Raw genomic sequence first — 17,363 nt, 5'->3', positions numbered from 1 at the left:
GGAAAGAAAACAAGGCCTGAAACTGCTCAATAATGTTTAACTGAATTGAACTTAAAAATTATCGAATTTATTAATTTAATTCCTGACCTTGAGGCATTCACAGTATAAAATGAGGCTCAGACATGTTAAACTATCCCTAACTTGCAAGCTAGAAGAAAACATGTTCTATGTAAAAATAATTTCCCTTGGGAAACATCTGGGTGAAGTGGTCTGGCCGGCCCCCACAGTTCCCAGACCTCTTGCAGTTAGTTAGCGCTAATGATCTGTGAACGAAGGTGGCATGTCTCACTTTCAGGAAGAAGTATTCAAAATCTGGTATATGGGGCTCCCCTGGTGGCGCAGTGGTTGAGAGTCCGCCTGCCAATGCAGGGGACGCGGGTTCGTGCCCCGGTCCGGGAAGATCCCACGTGCCGCGGAGCGGCTGGGCCCGTGAGCCATAGCCGCTGAGCCTGCGCGTCCGGAGCCTGTGCTCCGCAGCGGGAGAGGCCGCAGCAGTGAGAGGCCCGCGTACCGCAAAAAAAAAAAAATCTGGTATATGACCCTACAGCTCTGACATGCACGTCCTCCCTCCCTCCCTGCCTCCCTTTCTCTCCATTCTACAAAGACATATTGGAAGTCTTATGTTGAGATGGTGGCATCATAAGACAAAAGCAACATAAATGCGCTAATCATCATTTCCTAGAGGACAACTGCCCTCCAGAGTCACCTGGCCTGCAGTGGAATTCATATGAGCAAGAATTTTCAACAAATCTTTGTCATGTTAAGCCACTGAAATCTTGTGGCCAATATGATACCACAGCATAATTCTGCATGTCCTAATATAAATGTTAACAAGAAACAAACCCAGAGTATATGAATTCAGATCTATACTCTACCTCTTACTATTTTGGCTAAGTTATTTAAACTCACTGGTCCTTGATTTACTCCACTTTAAATGGAGGTAGTTAACAGCATCCTCTCAGAGTTGTTATGATAATTAAGTAAAATATACAAAAACAGGTGTCATAATGCAATTGCCTTTGGGGGAAAAAATGTGACATTGAACCATCAAAAATGTGACATTGAACCTGATGGTTGACTGAGAAATTCTAATAGTAGTCTATGCTGACAAAAGCAAGAAAGAACATACTGTTTGGGAGAAGAACTGTGCTTTAACTAGTTCAGAAAGAGCAGTTATTAATTTTCGAGGGGGGTAAAAAACCATACTCCTGTCTGTATGGTACTTTATATGTCCAAATGACCTCCTATACACTGCTACATTTGATCTTCACGAGAATCTGGTAAAGATTCTTATTAAAGAAAAATTAATACAAGCCCCCAGAGCTTAATCTACACCTATCTAAGGATCAGTAGGAAAAGACAAGTGTCCTTTTAAAGTAACAGAATGAAAAAGTACTTCCCTGTCAGCAGCTTCCTCATCACTACCTCCAGGTGTGAAGGAAAGGTACCGTAACTCACTCTGCCTCAAAAGAGCTTCCTCTGGCCAATTATAGTGTCTTCTATAAGACATTTATTCCAGGAAGGGGTAACACTTCAACAGTTATGTTACTTCTTACAAACCAAACAACTATCTAATAAATAAAAGAAGGAAAAGAAAAAGTGCCACTCTCAATCTATTTAAATAACAAAAGAATTCTAGTGAAGGTATGAAAAACTATAACCATTCATGATATACGAATTATAAAAGCCCATGAACTAATGCAGGGGCTCAATGAAAATGTGCTGATTAATACAAAAATATCCAGAACAACTGTCTTGCCCTCAAGAGGACTATAAGTAGGAGAAATGATAAAAACTGGGCACACATAGCTAAAGTTAAAAAGTAAAAATGCCACAGAATATTAATAAATGAGAAATGAGGCTGAAGAAATCACTTCTCACAGGAAAGGCATCATGAAAGATGGCATTTTGGCTGAGTTCTAAGAATCAGAATCTTAGAAAACTCCTCAAAAGCACTAGGAACTCTAGCCCTTTGAGGGAACATTACAGAACTCTAGAAAATGAGCCTATAATAACAAGAGCTCTGAACTTGTTGCCATTAGTTCTCTGAAAGTACACTCCTAAATGTAAAAATAAATATTTCTGTCCCTCAAGGAGATCAGGGGAAAACATCTCATTAAGTGTCTTTTATACTGCAAACCTTGGTCTTGACTCAGGGATACCAATCACTTTTTGAAATACCCGATATGACCCTGGGTGTTTTTTTTTAACATGAAGGCAGATACTGTACCTTTTCAACATAAGATGGGAAGCATAAGCCATTCAAGTTGGGGTCAATTACACAAGCAGAAGATTTGGAACCATTCCTTTCAGCATGGGTCGCAACTTGATAGTAAATGCCTATGAAAAAGGCAGTGGGCCTTAGGAAACTAGAAAAAGAAGAGCAAATTAAATCTAAAATAAGCAGAAGAAAAAAACATTAAGAATTAGAGTAGAAATCACTAAAACTGAAAATAGAAAATCAACAGAGAAAAATCAACAAAACCAAAAGATCAATAAAATCAGTAAGCCTCTAACTAGGCTAAGAAAAAAAGAAAGAAGACACAAATAACTTATATCAGAAATGAAAAAGGGACATCACTACGGACCCCTAGGAAATTAAAAGGATAATGAAGGAATATTATGAACAACTCTACATGATATAGACCAATTCACTGAAAGACTATCTGCCAAAACACACAAGAAGAAACAATCTGAATAGACCAATATCTATTAAAGAAATTGAATCAATAATTAATAATCTTCTAAAAGAGAAAGCACCAGGCCCAGGTGTGTTCACAGGTAAATTCTACCAAATATTTAAGGAAGAAATTATACCAATTCTCTACAATTTCTTTCAGAGTATAGAAGCAGAGGGAATATTTCCCAACTCATTCTATGAGTCCAGCATTACCCTAATACCAAAACCAGACAAAGACATTACAAGAAAAGAAAACTATTGGCCAATATCTCTCATGAGCATAGATGCAAAAATCCTCAACAAAATATTAGCACATTGAATCTAAAAAAATATATAAAGAATTATATACCATGACCAAGCAGAATTTATCCCAGCTATGCAAGGCTGATTCAACATTCAAAATCAATTAATGTAATCCATCACATTAATAGACTAAAAAAACAGAAAAATCACATAATCATATTAATAGATGCAGGAAAAAGCATTTGACAAAATCTAACATGCACTCATGATAAAAATTCTCAGTACACTAGAAAGAGGAGAACTTTCTTAACTTGATAATGACTATAAGAAACCTACAGCTAGCATCATACTTAATGGTGAGAAACTCAAACTCTTCCCACTAAGATCCCATACAAAGCAAGGAGGTCCCCTCTTACCACTCCTTTCAACACCATACTGGAAGTCTTTGCTAATGCAGTAAGGCAAGAAAAGGAAATGAAAGGTACACAGGTTGGGAAGGAAGACGTAAAACTGTATTTGTTCACAAATGAAATAATCATCCACATAGAAAATTCAAAAGAATTGACAAAAAACTCCTAGAATTAATAAGCAATTATAGCAAGGTTGCAGGCTAAAAGGTTAATTATAAAAGTCAATTGTTTTTCTATATATTAACAATGAACAGGTTAATGTGAAATTAAAAACACAATACCATTTACAATAGCATCAAAGAAAATTAAATACTTAGGTATAAATCTAACGAAATATTATAAGATCTATATAAGGAAAAGTACAAAACTCTGATGAATGAAATAAAAGAAGAACTAAATAAAATGGAAAGATATTCCATGTTTAGGGATAGAAAGACTCAATATTGTTAAGATGGCAGTTGTTCCCAACTTGATCTATGGATTCAATGCAATCCCAATAAAAATCCCAACAAATTATTTTACGGATATTGACAAGCTGATTCTAAAGCTTATATGGAGAGGAAAAAGACCCAGAATAGCCAACACAATATTGAAGGAAAAGAACAAAGTTGGAGGACTGATGCTACTAACTTCAAGACTTACAGCAATCAAGACCAAAGACCTTAATAGACATGTGACTAAAGAAGATATACAGATGGAAAACAGCATATAAAAAGATGCTCCACATCACATGTCATCAGGGAGATGCAAATTAAAACAACAGAAGATGCCACTACACATCTATTAGAATGACCAAAATCTGGAATACTGACACCACCAAATGCTGGTGAGGATGTGGAGCAATAGGAACACTCGTACATTGCTGGTGGGAATGCAAAATGGTACAGTCACTCTGGAAGAGTCTGTCAGTTTCTTACAAAACTAAACGTATTCTTACCACATGAACCAGCAATCACACTCCTTGTTATTCATGTCCACACAAAAGCCAGCACAAAGATATTTATAATAGCTTTATTTATAATTGTGAAAACTTTGAAGCAACCAAGATGTCCTTCAGCAGGTGAAAGGATAAATAAACTGTAGTACACTCAATGGAATATTATTCAGTTCTAAAAAGAAATAAGCTATCAAGCCATGAAAATACATGGAGAAAACTTAAATGTATATTACTAAATATATAATCTTAAAAGGCTACATACTGTATGATTCCAACTATATGACACTCTGGAAAAGGCAAAAACTATGGAGATGGAATCTTTAAAAATGATATAAATGAACTTATTTACAAAACAGAAATAGACTCACAGAGATAGAAAACAAATTTATGGTTACCAAAGGGGATAATGGGGGCGGGCAAGAAGGAAGATAAATTAGGAGGTTAGCATTAACATATACACACTGCTATATATAAAATAGGTAAAAAACAAGGACCTACTGTATAGCACAGGGAACTATACTCAATATCTTATAATAACCTATAATGGAAAAGAATCTGAAAAAAATATATATATATGTAAAACTGAATCACTCTGCTGTACAATTGGAACTAACACAACGTTGTAAATTAACTATATTTCAATTTAAAAAGTTTAAAAAAAACTATGGAGACAATAAAAAGATCAGTGGTTGGTGGGGGTGGGGAGGGGAGAGTAGGATGAATAGACAGAAGATTTTCAGGGCAGTGAAATATTCTGTATGATATTATAATGATGTATATATGTCATTAAATATTTGTCCAAATCCATAGGATGTATAACACCAGGAGTGAACCCTGAGGTAAACTACGAACTTTAGGTAATCTTGATGTGTCAATGTAAGCTAATCCTTGGTAAAAAATATATCATTCTGATGAGTGATATTGATAAATATCAATATTTATAATAAATAAATAAAGGGGGAGACTATGCACATGTGGGGGAGAAAGGTATATGGGAAATCTCTGTACCTCCCTCTCAATTTTGTTGTAAACCTAAAACTGCTCTAAGAAAATGGAGTCTTTTATTATTTATTTATTTATTTTAATAGAGTCTTTTTTTAAAAAGAGGCAGTGGAGTTTAGCAGAAAGAGGGGGGAGTCTCAGTGATTCCATTTATTGACTGTGTGCTTTGAGGATAGTAGTAAAGGCTGCCTGGCTCACTGCTGCATTCTCAGTGTCTAACACAATGTCCGAGTCTTGGCACATAGTACTCAAAATACATTTACAGAAAGCCTGAATGAATGAAGGAACCACTTAAATTTTTGGATAAGTTTTTCTTTCTCTATCACTAGTAAGTGACAGAATCATGATCTGAACCTCTGCCTCTCTATACTCCAGGAGTGTCTATCTAGGGATATCAGAGTAGTATAAATGCCTAGAATAGAGCTACATCATTTCTTAGAGGTGATATCCAGTACCCAGCTTGGAATAATCTCTTGTGACAGATTGTATTTTCCAAAGATTGCCACAATCCCATGAAGAGGTAGAGCCTAACTCTCCTCCCAGTGAATCTGAGCTGGACTAGCCCGATCAATAGGATGCAGAGGAAGTAATGCTGTGTGACTTCCAAAGCTAAGTCAAAAATGAGCCATAAATATAGTCAATTATAGGCCATTCAGTTTTTGCCTGGCTCTTTTGGATGCTCCTGCAAAAGAAAGGGCTCCTTCATTCATTCAAGCTTTCAACAAATATTTGTTACAAATTCCTACTATGTGTCAGGCCCTAGACATTGTCTTAAGCACTGAGAATGCAATAGTGAACCACTCAGCCACTGTCCCTGTCCTCACAGAGTTTATACTCTAGAGGAGGAAAAAGATGAAGAGCAAGTGGGAAAATCTAATATATCCTATAATTATAACATGTAAGAGGTGCTCATAAAGAAGGAAACAGATTTTCTCAAGAATGACAAGTCAAGAAAGAACACTCCAAGGTGGTGACATTTAAATAAGCCATAACAGATGAGTAGTTAGTCATGTCAGAGGGAGGAGCAGGGAAACATTTCAGGGAAAGGAATAGCATGGGCAAAGGCACTGAAGCAGAAAAGAACTCGACATGCTTTGGAGGAACTAAGAGACAATGAATATGGGCAGAACAGAGTGAACAAGGTGGAGAGTAGCAAAAGGACCTGAGAAGAAATTTTTGAAGCAACACTGTTTGGTTAATCATAGATCAGTGAGTGTAGCATATCAGTAGATTCACCTCTCAAAATTCTAATTTAAATATTATTTTAAAGCCAGGTTTATATAAGTTCAGATGCAAAACAAAAGAACTCAAGTAGTAAGTGCTGATACTGTAAGACTAGCTGTAGTCATATAACAAGCACATTATTCAAAAATGGGAATGTTTCCAAGACAAAGGACCATATGGTTTGAAGGACTTCCTGTAATTAACCTCTTTAGAATTTCAGGGCACAGAAAGACAAAATTGACTTTCTCATTGCCTCCTTAATGGTACATTTCATAAATCATACCTGATTTGACCTAGTTTTCTTCAGCAGTCATCTCAAAATGTTTCACTGAAACCACAATCCTCTAATGGGGAGGATGATCAAGCCTGTCACCAAAGGATGCCCTGTCTAAAAAGAAACAGCTCCTTTATAGAATTCAGAACATCAAAGCAGCTCCCTAATAACCTGCCCAAAGGCTTACTCCACCCAAAGCCTTTGTCCTCTTATCACGTGTCAAGCCCACAGGAGAAAAAAAAAGATGGGTTTACACATTATTTGACACTACTATCAAACATCTATCCCTGCACCCAAAGACAACTGAAATCATCAGCTGAAAAAATATTACTGGCAATTGTTCCCAGAAAACCAATTCAGGGGCCTGGGACCTCCCAGCAAACGCTACTTTATAGCAAGATCCTTTTGTCTAGAAGCCTATCTCTAACATTAGTTAAAACCAGCAAGTACCAAGTTATAAATGAGATAAAATTTTATTATAGAACAGTAGTTTCAGGAAATATATGTGCTATTATTTTAATAATGAGATTGATTTTAGAGTTATAATTTGAAAGGACTGATGGCTTTTTTCTGCATGTGCAACCTAGCCTATGAATGTTTATTGTGCCTCTCAAGTAAGAGCCATAAAAGGAGCCCTTTGGCCCACTCTCCAGGGCAGTCTGTATAACAGCACTCTATACTCTTGTCTGTACTGTTATTGCAACACCTGTGGAACCCTCCAAAGGGATCGCTCTTTGGGATAAGAGAGCTGAGACACACCTACCCCCACCCACCTTCTGGTCAAGAGCACTTGACCAGGCTAAGGGCCCCCCTCTTCCTCTCCACTGAGCCCAGGAGTGGCAGGTGATAAAAATGAAGCTCTGTTCTCAGTTGTGCTCATACCTGGTCATGACATTTTGCTCTGGTGGTGAATAACAGCTCTTATTTTCATCTTCACAATTAGGAAATTAGTCTTCAGCTGGATAAAACAACCACAGAGCAGCCTCATCAGTAAGCAAAGAAAACCAAGGGAGCTTGCGGCTAATGCCTGTGGACAAGAATGCTATAATGGTAACAACAGTTGGGAAGGGGATAACCTAATATTTGAAGTAAACCACTAGGGCGCTAGCTCATTCTGAAGCCTTCCCTCTGGGCTTGAATCTTATAGTTGGCACATGCGAGCGAAGAGCACAGAATGATTCTCCAGCACTAGACAATGGGGTTCCTCACTGAAAATAAAATTCTCACGCATGATGGATGAGCAATAAATCATTTGCAGAAGTGACCCAAAGAACTATTGGGGCACAGGAAATCTGGGAACACTAGAGTTAAACAAAGATGTCAAGGAGCGAATTCTCAAGGAAGCTGAAATTGTAGCTTAGAAAGGAAGGAATCCAACCTTGCTAAAGGAGAAACAAACACCCCCCCACACACACACACACCCCCCACCAAAAAAAGCAAAGAGAGTAGTGGAGCAGTAGATTGCATTCAAGTTCTCTGACTCCTAAGCCTAGGCTGTGACTTCCCTCTCTCATGACAGGGGTATTTTGTCAGGGGCCAGCAACAGATTTTCAAACAAAAAACAAAACAAACCGAAAAATGGGTCCATACAATTCCTATAAAAGAGCCATCCCTAGTTCATCAAAAGAAATGAAAACGGACATGGCTGTCAAGTTGGCACTTCAAAAAGCAGTTTTATGGTAATTTATTACCTCAGCATCAGCTACTTAGGAACTGAGTCATTAGGACTCTTGATTGCTATGTCAGGTACTTTGCAGTGTCCCAAATGCAGAGGCTGTAACAACCAATATAAAAAATATTGAAAGAGCTCTGTTGGGAGCACAAGTTTTCACTCATATAAACATCAGCAAACATTCCAAGGCAGGGAGAGGCAGAAAGGTCCCTGGTGAGAGTCAGAGAGCCTGAGCTGTAGGCTCAGCTTCTCTAGTTATTCATTCTAAAACTTTGGGCCCCTAAGTCTCTGGGCCTTATTTTTAAGTATGGTAATAGTTGACTTCAGATGTATAACAAAAAGCAGCAGCCCCCTACCTCACTCTGAATTTCTGCTTCTCAAAGGCAATCACTTTCAACTTTTAGCTCTTTCTCTTAGTATTTATCTCTTTATTTCAAAAAAACATGCTTATATTGGCACTTTTGGGGTCAATTTTAGTCATTACTTATCATCTTTTTGTTTTGAAGTTCTGCTCTTTCATATCATGATCATCACCCCCATGGCCACCCATATATACACATGTACACACACTTCTCCTTCCACCAACACAGTCACATCACAATTTTTAGTTAAATTAATATTTAGGATATGCCCATTCCATGGAATACTACTCAGCAATCAAAAAGAATGAACTATTGATATACAAGCACTTGTATGGGTCTCAAGTGCATTATGCTGAGTGAAAAAAAGGTCACATACTGTATGATTCCATTTATATATTTATCTTGAAATAACAAAATTATACAAATGTTAAATAACTAGTGGTTTCCAGGAGTTAGGGATGGGGGTAGGGGGTGTTGTGCTGTGAATATAAAGGGGTAGAGTGAGGAAAATCTTTATAGTAATGTAATATTCTGTATCATGATTGCAGTGGTGGTTACACAAATCTACACATGTGATTAGATGGCACAGAACCATATATACACATTGCACTAATGTCATTTTCATGGTTTTGATACTGTACTACAGTTACACAAGATCTAACCATTGGAGGAAACTGGGTAAAAGATATATAGGGCCTCTCTGTTTATCTTTGCAACTTCCTGTCAATCTATAATTATTTCAAAATAAAATGTTTTCAAAATTAATATTCATAAATCAACTATACCCCAATAAAAATTAAATAAAACATTAATATCAAGGTCTATATTATTTTCAGGGGGAATCACAACATATTTATTTAGAGGGAATACAATTCAACCTACAAGAGGTTGATTTCAAATTTTAGCTATTATAAATATTGTTTTTATGAAAATTTATACAAAAGCCTTTATGTGGCTATCTGCTTTCATTTCTCTTGGGAATACACCAAGGCGTGATTACCAAAGCTTTTTAATGTTTTGTTAGCTGGAGGAACAGTATTCCAACACTTTCTTGTTTTTCTCAAGAATACTCAGGATCTATACAATGATTTTCATAGCTAAACCACATAGTGTATTATGACTACATTGTCTTCCTTGGACAATTAGAATTCTGGTCTTTCCTAGAATTAATAGTTGTCTTGTTTTTAATTTGCTTGGTTTTAATGTTCTTTTCCCCAATTCATCTCCAAATTCTCCAAAATAACTTTAAGGTTCTTTGTAATATGGTCAAACATGTCAGATAATTTACTGATGTCGTTTTGTATTTTCTTTAAAGTGGGGTCCCCAACCCCCAGGCCCTGGACCGCACAGCAGGAGGTAAGCGGCGAGCGAGGGAAGCTTCATCTGCCACTCCCCATTGCTTGCATTACCGCCTGAACCATCCTCTCCCCCCACCCCCACCCCCACCCCATGTGTGGAAAAACTGTCTTCCAGGAAACTAGTCCCTGGTGCCAAAAAGGTTGGGGACCGCTGCTTTAAAGCATCTCTCTTGGAATCTCCAACCTCTCGTTCAAATCTGATAACTCTCTCTAGTCTGTAGGTCTCCTGCATAGCTGTGGTCCTGGAATACCCCTTAATCATCATTCCGGGACTTATACTCACTTTTCTATGTTAGATTCCCTTGATTCCTGGGTCCATGCCTTCCTATTTCTTTCCTATCTCATTATGGTATATCAAACTACCAAGTTGCCTGAGATAGCATACATGGGAAATAAATCTTTTTGAGATGTCTGAAAATGTCTTTTTTCCCCCTACTTTCATATTTGATTGCTAGTTTTGACTGGGTATAGAATGCTAGGTTGGAAATGATTTCTTCTCAGAATGTAAGGCAATTCCTCCACTTTCTTCTAGCTTCCAATATTGCTTTTGAGAAGTCCAATGCCTTTGTATGTGACTTGTTAATTCTCTCTGGCAGCTTTTATAATATTCTCACTCTACTCAGTGTTCTGAAATTTCATAATGATGTGTTTCTTTTTTAAAATTCATTGTACTGAGTGCTTGATGGGGTTTTTTCAATATAAACATACGTGTACTTAACTTCTGGGAAATTGCTATGTTATTTCTTTGATGATTTCTGTCACTCTATGACCCCACATCTGACTATTAGGAGATCCAAAGATCTAAAGGAGAAAAACTACAGGAATTGGAGAGAATAAAATCATCAAAAATTATATATCAATTCTCTTAAATTTAAATAACTTTTATATTTAAATAAATCTTAAAACTGATCCTCTTATTTATATTCTACTTCTTTGTTTTAAATTCTTTACTCTGATATATTTTTTAAGTGTCCAAAACTTCTTTTTTGTTCTCTGACTATTCCTTTTTTTTAACAGAACGCTATTCTTGTTTCACTGAGGCAGTATCTTCTCTGATCTGAGTTTTCTTCAAATTTTCTTTTGCTCCTACATTGTCTCTTGTGCTCTGTCTCTACCCACTGCTCTCTTTTGGAGGGATGGGGGTCTTTATATCTGTTTTCATTTGTTATTCATGTTAGAGGTTTCTCTCAAACATCAGGTGATCTTTGCCTTTTCTTTCATATTTAAGAGTAAGGCACACAGAGAAACATTGTATGAGCAGCAGGGCATGTTAACGTCTAGGCTTCAATGTAACAAGAGAAAATGTCAAGCCAGTTTTTTACTGGGGAGGTTCCCAGATGTCTGTGAGTCAGTTTCTCAGCAAGGAATCCTCTAATCTCCCACCTGAGGAAAATAAACCTGACTACCTATTTCTAGGAGATAAGAACTAGATGGAGCCCTTCACTCAATCCCTGTTTTTAGAATGGCACCTCTCTTTTACTCTCAGCTAAATTTGGTATTCCCAAAGCCAGGACCTCTCTGATTTTATTTCTCTAGAGGATAAACCTCCAATGTTCTGCTGAAATAGAGAAAAGATGTCATGGTTTAATTGTTCCTTATATACCTCTGAACTCCTGTTTTCAGCTCCACCTCTCATCCTAATATTCAAGATGTGAAGAACCTCCAATACGTAGGGCTTTCTAGAGTTTTGTATGACAAAATGCCTTTATACAGATTCACATCCCCTCTGTAGCTTTAGCTTTCTGCTTTCCCTGATCCACTAAATCATTCACCATCTGTGCCTTTCCCATCTTGTCTATTCTCTTAGTCTTTGTGAGTTAATACTAGTTTTATGCCATTTCAACGGAGTTTGTAAAAGGAGATAAGGTAAGACATACATGTTCAATCCAATTTATTTTAATCATAAGCCCCCTCATGAAGTTATTGAAAGGACAAAATACAGAATATGAAAGTTTCTGGGAAACATATAAAGTAAAAGTTCAATAATAGTGTTAGTGGTAGCAGTAGTATTCTATGTTTTTCTTTTTTTTTATCTTTTTTATTTGTTTGTTTTTATTTTGGTATGCTATTTTTTTTAAATAGCTATTCCAATATAAAGGATTCTTCTCTTTGGGTGCTCCAGGGAAGCACCAAGTTTCATAAATAAAACATGAAAAATATTTACAGCATATATATCAAAAGGTGAATACCCTTAATATACAAAGAGCCCCCCCACCCTGCAAAATTGATGAGACAAAGAACCTAGCAGAGAGGGAGCTTCAAGATGGTGGAAGAGTAAGACGTGGAGAACACCTTCCTCCCCACAAATACATCAGAAATACATCTACATGTTAAACAACTCCTACAGAACACCTACTGAATGCTGGCAGAAGACCTCAGACCTCCCAAAAGGCAAGAAACTCCCCATGTACCTGGGTAGGGCAAAAGAAAAAACAGAGACAAAAGAATAGGGACAGGACCTGCATCCGTGGGAGGGAGCTGTGAAGGAGGAAACGTCTCCACACACTAGAAAGGCCCTTCTCGGGCGGAGACTGCAGGTGGTGGAGGGGGGTAGCTTCGGAGCCACGAAGGAGAGTGCAGCAACAGGGGTGAGGAGGGCAAAGCAGAGAGATTCCCGCACAGAGGATCGGTGCTAACCAGCACTCACCAGCCCGAGAGGCTTGTCTGCTCACACGCCGGGACAGGTGGGGGCTGGGAGCTGAGGCTCGGGCTTCGGTCGGATCCCAGGGAGAGGACTGGGGTTGGCTGCGTGAACGCAGCCTGAAGGGGGGCTAGTGCACCACAGCAAGCCGGGAGGAAGTCCGGGAAAAAGTCTGGAGCTGCCGAAGAGGCAAGAGACTTTTTCTTGCCTCTTTGTTTCCTGGTGCGCGAGGAGAGGGGATTAAGAGCGCCGCTTAAAGGAGCTCCAGAGACGGGCGCGAGCCGCGGCTATCAGCGCGGACCCCAGAGACGGGCATGAGACACTAAGGCTGCTGCTGCAGCCACCAAGAAGCCTGTGTGCAAGCACAGGTCACTATCCACACCTCCCCTCCTGGGAACTGTGCAGCCCGCCACTGCCAGGGTCCCGTGATCCAGGGACAACACCCCCGGTAGAACACACGGCGCACCTCAGGCTATTGCAATGTCACGCTAGGCTCTGCCGCCACAGGCTCGCCCTGCACTCCGTACCCCTCCCTCCCCCCGGCCTGAGTGAGCCAGAGCCCCTGAAGCAGCTGCTCCTTTAACCACGTCCTGTCTGAGCAAAGAACAGATGCCCTCAGGTGACCTACAGGCAGAGGCGGGGCCAAATCCAAAGCTGAACTCCAGGAGCTATTCGAACAAAGAAGAGAAAGGGAAATCTCTCCCAGCAGCCTCACGAGCAGCAGATTAAATCTCCACAATCAACTTGACGTACCCTGCACCTGTGGAATACCTGAATAGACAATGAATCATCCCAAATTGAGGAGGTGGACTTCGGGAGCAACAATATATATATATTTTTTTCCTTCTTCTCTTTTTGTGTGTATTTGTATGCTTCTGTGTGTGATTTTTGTGTGTATAGCTTTGCTTTTACAATTTGTCCTAGGGTTCTGTCTGTCCGTTTTTTTGTTTGGTTTTTTTTTTTGGATAGTTTTTAGTGCCCCTTATCATTGGTGGATTTGTCTTCTGGTTTGGTTGCTCTCTTCTTTCTTTTTTTAATTACTTAAAAAAATTTTTTTTAATTGTTTTTTACTTCTTATTCTAATAACTATTTTATTTTATTTTATCTTCTTTCTTTCTTTTCTTTCTCTCTCTCCCTCCCTCCCTCCCTCCGTTCTTCCCTCCCTCCCTTCCTCCCTCCCTCCCTCCCTCTCTCTCTCTCTTTCTCTCTTTCTTTCTTTTCTCCCTTTTATTCTGAGCCATGTGAATGACAGGCTCTTGGTGCTCCAGCCAGCGGTCAGGGCTGTGCCTCTAAGGTGGGAGAGACAAGTTCAGGACATTGGTCCACAAGAGACCTCCCAGCTCCATATAATATCAAATGGCGAAAATCTCCCAGAGATCTCCATCTCAACACCAAGACCCAGCTCCACTCAACGACCAGAAAGCTACAGGGCTGGACACCCTATGCCAAACAACTAGCAAGACAGGAACACAACCCCACCCATTAGCAGAGACGCTGCCTAAAATCATAATAAGGCCACAGACACCCCAAAACACACCACCAGACATGGACCTGCCCACCAAAAGGACAAGATCCAGCCTCATCCACCAGAACACAGGCACTAGTCCCCTCCACCAGGAAGCCTACACAACACACTGAACCAACCTTAGCCACTGGGGGCAGACACCAAAAACAATGGGAACTATGAACCTGCAGCCTGTGAAAAGGAAACCCCAAACACAGTAAGTTAAGCAAAATGAGAAGACAGAGAAACACACAGCAGATGAAGAAGCAAGGTAAAAACCCACCAGACCTAACAAATGAAGGGGAAATAGGCAGTCTACCTGAAAAAGAATTCAGAATAATGATAGTAAAGGTGACCCAAAATCTTGGAAATAAAATGCAGAAAACACAAGAAACGTTTAACAAGGACCTAGAAGAACTAAAGAGCAAACAAACAGTGAAGAACAACACAATAAATGAAATTTAAAATTCTCTAGAAGGGATCAATAGCAGAAAAACTGAGGCAGAAGAAAAAATAAGAGACCTGGAAGATAAAACAGTGGAAATAACTACTGCAGAGCAGAATAAAGAAAAAAGAATGAAAAGAACTGAGGACAGTCTCAGAGACCTCTGGGACAACATTAAATGCACCAACATTCGAATTATAGGAGTCCCAGAAGAAGAAGAGAAAAAGAAAGGGACTGAGAAAATATTTGAAAAGATTATAGTTGAAAACTTCCCTAATAGGGGAAAGGAAATAGTAAATCAAGTCCAGGAAGCACAGAGAGTCCCATACAGGATAAATCAAAGGAGAAACACGCCAAGACACATATTAATCGAACTGTCAAAAATTAAATACAAAGAAAACATATTAAAAGCAGCAAGGGAAAAACAACAAATTACACACAAGGGAATCCCCATAAGGTTAACAGCTGACCTTTCAGCAGAAACTCTGCAAGCCAGAAGGGACTGGCAGGACATATTTAAAGTCCTTTTTACAGACAAGCAAAAGCTAAGACTTCAGCACCACCAAACCAGCTTTACAACAAATGATAAAGGAACTTCTCTAGGCAAGAAACACAAGAGAAGGAAAAGACCTACAATTACAGACCCAAAACAATTAAGAAAATGGTAAAAGGAACATACATATCAATAATTACCTTAAATGTAAATGGATTAAATGCTCCAACCAAAAGACACAGACTGGCTGAATGGATACAAAAACAAAACCCATATATATGCTGTCTACAAGAGACCCACTTCAGACATAGGGACACATACAGACTGAAAGTGAGGGGATGGAAAAAGATATCCCACGCAAATGGAAATCAAAAGAAAGCTGGACTAGCAATTCTCATATCAGACAAAATAGACTTTAAAATAAACACTATAACAAGAGACAAAGAAGGACACTACATAATGATCAAGGGATCAATCCAAAAAGAAGATATAACAATTGTAAATATTTATGCACCCAACATAGGAGCACCTCAATACATAAGGCAAATACTAACAGCCATAAAAGGGGAAATTGATAGTAACACAATCATAGTTGGGGACTTTAACACCCCACTTTCACAAATGGACAGATCATCCAAAATGAAAATAATTAAGGAAACACAAGCTTTAAAAGACATATTAGAACAGATGGACTTAATTGATATTTATAGGACATTCCATCCAAAGACAACAGAATACACTTCGTCTCAAGTGCTCATGGAACAGTCTCCAGGATACATCATATCTTGGGTCACAAATCAAGCTTTGGTAAATTTAAGAAAATTAAAATCGTATCAAGTATCTTTTCTGACCTCAATGCTATAAGACTAGATGTCAATTATAGGAAAAACTGTAAAAAATACAAATACATGGAGGCTAAACAATACACAACTTAATTACCAAGAGATCACTGAAGAAATCAAACAGAAAATCAAAAAGTACCTAGAAACAAATGACAATGAAAACACGACAACCCAAAACCTATGGGATGCAGCGAAAGCAGTTCTAAGAGGGAAGTTTACAGCAATACAATCCTACCTTAAGAAACAAAAAACATCTCAAATAAGCAACCTAACCTTACACCTAAAGTAATTAGAGAAAGAAGAACAAAAAACCCCCAAAGTTAGCAGAAGGAAAGAAATCATAAAGATCAGATCAGAAATAAATGAAAAAGAAATGAAGGAAACAATAGCAAAGATCAATAAAACCAAAAGCTGGTTCTTTGAGAAGATAAACAAAAATGATAAACCATTAGCCAGACTCATCAAGAAAAAAAGGGAGAAGACTCAAATCAATAGAATTAGAAATGAAAAAGGAGAAGTAACAACTGACACTGCAGAAATGCAAAGGATCATGAGAAATTACTACAAGCAACTATATGCCAATAAAATGGACAACCTGGAAGAAATGGACAAATTCTTAGAAATGCACAACTGTCTGAAACTGAACCAGGAAGAAACAGAAAATATGAACAGACCAATCACAAGCACTGAAATTGAAAATGTGATTAAAAATCTTCCAACAAACAACAGCCCAGGACCAAATGGCTTTACAGGCGAATTCCATCAAACAGTTATAGAAGGGCTTCCCTGGTTGCGCAGTGGTTGGGAGTCCGCCTGCCGATGCAGGGGATGCGGGTTCCTGCCCCGGTCCAGGAAGATCCCACATGCCGTGGAGTAGCTGGGCCCATGAGCCATGGCCGCTGAGCCTGCGCATCTGGAGCCTGTGCTACGCAACGGGAGAGGCCACAACAGTGAGAGGCCCGCGTACCACAAAAAAACAAAAAAACAGAGAAGAGCTAACACCTATCCTTCTCAAACTCTTCCAAAATATAGCAGAGGGAGGAACACTCCTAAACTCATTCTACAAGGCCACCATCACCCTGATTCCGAAACCAGACAAAGATGTCACAAAGAAAGAAAACTACAGGCCAATATCACTGATGAACACAGATGCAAAAGTCCTCAACAACATACTAGTAAACAGAATCCAACAGCAAATTAAAAAGATCATACACCATGATCTAGTGGGGTTTATCCCAGGAATGCAAGGATTCTTCAGTATATGCAAATCATTCAA

At 38.7% G+C, this 17,363-nt stretch overlaps 1 protein-coding gene across 4 annotated transcripts in view; it reads right to left on the bottom strand.

Annotated features, from left to right (window-relative positions):
- Window positions 1–17,363, bottom strand: part of FAM168A (family with sequence similarity 168 member A) — a 205,016-nt gene that overhangs the window by 106,847 nt on the left and 80,806 nt on the right. Inside the window, exon 1 of one of the 4 annotated variants that reach the window (XM_032639332.1) lies at window positions 6,780–6,803. The exons of 2 other annotated variants lie outside the window; for them this stretch is intronic. The gene's annotated coding sequence lies outside the window, so the exon portion shown is untranslated. Of the gene's footprint in view, window positions 1–2,230; window positions 2,254–6,779; window positions 6,804–17,363 lie in introns of those variants that run through there. One more of the 4 variants, XM_032639335.1, reaches the window with a different exon arrangement.

This window comes from Phocoena sinus, chromosome 8 (assembly GCF_008692025.1).
Source record: "Phocoena sinus isolate mPhoSin1 chromosome 8, mPhoSin1.pri, whole genome shotgun sequence".
In the NCBI taxonomy this organism is placed as follows: Eukaryota; Metazoa; Chordata; class Mammalia; order Artiodactyla; family Phocoenidae; genus Phocoena; species Phocoena sinus.
Note: the sequence above shows the minus strand (reverse complement) of the source record. Positions and strands in the feature narration are given on the sequence as shown.